The sequence below is a fragment of the Cyprinodon tularosa genome, unplaced genomic scaffold, assembly GCF_016077235.1.
Source record: "Cyprinodon tularosa strain WSP-4 unplaced genomic scaffold, ASM1607723v1 ctg154, whole genome shotgun sequence".
Taxonomy (NCBI): Eukaryota; Metazoa; Chordata; class Actinopteri; order Cyprinodontiformes; family Cyprinodontidae; genus Cyprinodon; species Cyprinodon tularosa.
In genome coordinates this window covers 2,010,001-2,014,250 of record NW_024038375.1, presented here as the reverse complement: position 1 = coordinate 2,014,250, position 4,250 = coordinate 2,010,001, and positions in this window count along the sequence as shown.

Genomic DNA, 4,250 nt, shown 5'->3' with positions numbered 1-4,250 from the left:
GGTGGAGGAAAAAAGGGCGGGCTGTTACACAAGCTTTGTTTCGTTTCCTGCAAAATGACTCAGAGTTGTAGTGCTTTTGATTCGTCCATTTCAAAGTGGAGAAAGGCGTGACTAAATTATTTGAATTCAATTCAATTTATATAGCGCCAATTCACAACACGTCGTCTCAAGGTACATTACAGTTCACCAGATAATACAGTTTAATTGATTCAAAGTTTTCTATCTAAGGAAAACCAGTTGATTGCATCGACTTATTGACTTGAATGCAATCCCTCACAATCAATTCCAAAAAGAAGAGCTATAAAATGAGGTGGATTTAATGCTCTCTAATAGACCTCTGAGGCCTTCACAGAGCAGCTTTATGTGACTCCTGAAGGCAACTTGTTGCATAAAAGAATATTTCAGACAAAAAGGGCCCACATACAAATGTAGGTCACACTTTTTTTCATTTGTATGTTTTCCTTTCTTTTTCATAATTATGCAATACTTTGTGTTGATCTGCCAAATTAAATCCAAAGGAAATCCATTAAGGTTTGTGATGTTGACAAAAGATGAGCTGTTGTCATTGCTTTACCAGCAAAAAAAAGAAAATATTTTTCAGAGTAGCCAAAAGCTGACATAAAAGTAGTTATGCTGCTATAGGCTTAGACTACTGGAGGACATGGGGATCCCTTTTTTCCACATTCTGCTTCATTCTATCTCTATTCTGCAATATTTGTTAGTTAAATCTGTAACATTATGCTGTCTATGCTTTTTCTCATAATAGTTTCATCTGGTCTGTTCCTGTGTGGCTGTGTCTACATCCTGGATACAAATATCAGCTTTGTTGCTGCAATCAAAACTTTGTATATTAATGTTGGAGCTTGTCCGGTCTTTCAGTGTAGTTATGGTTTTCTGAACTGGATGTGCTCCCTTCATCCTCTGACATGGGAGCTGGCTCGGAGATCGTCTGCCTGGCTGTGTGAAAGAAAACTTTGAATCAATTTGACAGTATGATCTTGTTGAATTGGCCTTCCACGCCGGCGGCGGACATCGTCCCCCGGGAGACTGGCACCGTCACGCCCGAAGGCGCAGCGGACACGAGCCGCCGCAAGACGGGCCGCCCACCGGGCTTCCGGCGGCGGAGAGAGAAGGGCGACGGGGCGACTGCTCCCCCAGCCGCGGCACGTGCCCAGCCCCGCTTCGCACCCCAGCCCGACCGACCCAGCCCTTAGAGCCAATCTTTAGTTTGGCACCCGCTTTGGGCTGCATTCCCAAACAACCTGACTCCTAGAAGACCGAGCCCCGGCGCGATGGGCGCCGTTACCGGCCTCACACCGTCCACGGGCTGAGCCTTGATCAGGAGGACTCAGGCCCCCGAGCGACACTGGGCAAAGCGGTCTTCTGTACGCCCCATTTTCCACGCCCGCCGGTCGGACGGGGATTCAGCGCTGGGCTCTTCCCTCTTCGCTCGCCGCTACTGATGGAATCCTGGTTAGTTTCTTTTCCTCCGCTTAGTAATATGCTTAAATGCAGCGGGCTGTCTCCTTTGATCTGAGGTCGCAGTTGAATGGAGCAGAGGCCCCCAGCGCCGCCACGGCCTCCCTTCGGAGGTCGCCACGGAAACACGGGGGCCAGCTGCGTGGCTCCGTAGGGGCGGGTAGCTCCCACTGAGGCTCACGTCGAGCTCGGAGAAAGGCGACCGGGTTCCCCGAAGTCTGCGCTCCCTTTCCGATTGATTGCAAAACGACCCCCGGAAGGGCCCGTCCCACATGGGTTTTGGATTTGATAAATGCACGTACACTATATTGCCAAAAGTATTTGCTCACCTGCCTTGACTCACATATGAGCTTAAGTGACATCCCGTTCCTAATCCATAGGGTTCAATATGACGTCGGTCCACCCTTTGCAGCTAGAACAGCTTCAACTCTTCTGGGAAGGCTGTCCACAAGGTTTAGGAGTGTGTTTATGGGAATTTTTGACCATTCTTCCAGAAGCGCATTTGTGAGGTCGCACACTGATGTTGGACGAGAAGGCCTGGCTCTCAGTCTCCGCTCTAATTCATCCCAAAGGTGTTCTATCGGGTTGAGGTCAGGACTCTGTGCAGGCCAGTCAAGTTCATCCACACCAGACTCTGTCATCCATGTCTTTATGGACCTTGCTTTGTGCACTGGTGCACAGTCATGTTGGAAGAGGAAGGGGCCAGCTCCAAACTGTTCCCACAAAGTTGGGAGCATGGAATTGTCCAAAATGTCTTGGTATGCTGAAGCATTCAGAGTTCCTTTCACTGGAACTAAGGGGCCAAGCCCAGCTCCTGAAAAACAACCCCACACCATAATCCCCCCTCCACCAAACTTTACACTTGGCACAATGCAGTCAGACAAGTACCGTTCTCCTGGCAACCGCCAAACCCAGACCCGTCCATCAGATTGCCAGATGGAGAAGCGCGATTCGTCACTCCAGAGAACGCGTCTCCACTGCTCTAGAGTCCAGTGGCGGCGTGCTTTACACCACCGCATCCGACGCTTTGCATTGCACTTGGTGATGTATGGCTTGGATGCAGCTGCTCGACCATGGAAACCCATTCCATGAAGCTCTCTGCGCACTGTTCTTGAGCTAATCTGAAGGCCACATGAAGTTTGGAGGTCTGTAGTGATTGACTCTGCAGAAAGTTGGCGACCTCTTCGCACTATGCGCGTCAGCATCCGCTGACCCCGCTCCGTCAGTTTACGTGGCCTACCACTTCGTGGCTGAGTTGCTGTCGTTCCCAAACACTTCCATTTTCTTATAATACAGCTGACAGTTGACTGTGGAATATTTAGGAGCGAGGAAATTTCACGACTGGATTTGTTGCACAGGTGGCATCCTATCACAGTTCCACGCTGGAATTCACTGAGCTCCTGAGAGCGACCCATTCTTTCACAAATGTTTGTAAAAACGGTCTGCATGCCTAGGTGCTTGAATTTATACACCTGTGGCCATGGAAGTGATTGGAACACCTGATTCCAATAATTTGGATGGGTGAGCAAATACTTTTGGCAATATAGTGTATCTGCCAATCATACTCTGCCCGCTCGAGAGGCCTCTTCCTTGGGTAGGCTGCTGGGGAAGCCCCCCTGACCTCCAGGAATCTGATTCTGAGTTAAATAGGCACATTTCCTCCAGGGTCACAGGTTATTCATCCACAAAGCACACCCCCTGAGCCCGCCTGCAACAGCTTACCTCCCTGGAGGAATACTGGTTCCAGGGGGGTCTCTGCCACTCGTGCTCTGCCCGCCTGAGAGGCCTCCTCTTCGGGCAGGCTGCTGGGGAAGCCCCTTGACCTCCAGGAATCTGGTTCTGTGGTAAAAAGGCACATTTCTTCCAGGGCCACAGGTTATTCATCCACAAAGCACACCCCCTGAGCCCGCCTGCAAAAGCCCTAGGGTTAGGGTTAGATAGGCACATTTCCTCCAGGGTCGGAGGTTATTTACCCACAAAGCACACCCCCTGAGCCCACCTGCAAAAGCCCTAGCTCCCAATACATTCCTGGAGCCGGTTCCAGGGGGTCTCTCCCATGCACTTCCTATCCGCCCAAGGGGCCTCCCCGGTTATGCAGACCACCGACACACCTCCCTGGGGAACAGCTAGCACCAGGCGGGCCTGGGGACCCACCCTTAAGCACCCCCCCACGGACTAAACCAAGTAGAACGCACCTGCAAACTGTCTGGAGCCCTGGTACAGCAGTGGGACTTAGAAAAATTTCCGAGCCGGAGCCCTGGTACAGCGGTGGGACACTGAAAAATTTCAGAGCTGGACCCCTGGTACAGCGGCGGGACTTAGAAAAAAAAAATTCAGGGACCCCTGGTACTACCCTGGGTGCCAGTCCGAACTTAGTCCCGCCCACAAGGTTTGAGTTCGGGGAAGTTCGGTCTGGCTCTGCTCCATAGTAGCGCGAGTATTATCGCCCACTGTCAGGCGATCCAATCAAATTGTCAGGGCGGGCTTTATACGATGATGGACAGATGATCAAGAGTAACGTAATCAACCACGTGACCAATGCGCGCTTGGGTGACAAAAATAATGGCTGCCGCTGGAGAGTTTGGGTGAGTAGATTCTGCTATTAGGTCTGTTCTAATAGATATCGACAGCAAATTAATTTTAAAAGAGGAACAGAGAAACGCGATCAAGTCTCATCTTCTTATTCTAGGCGTGAAACTGCACGCTTTGATTTTTGTGGACAACAACTATCCCTCGCTTAACATACGTCACGCACTCCGTTGCTCTTATTG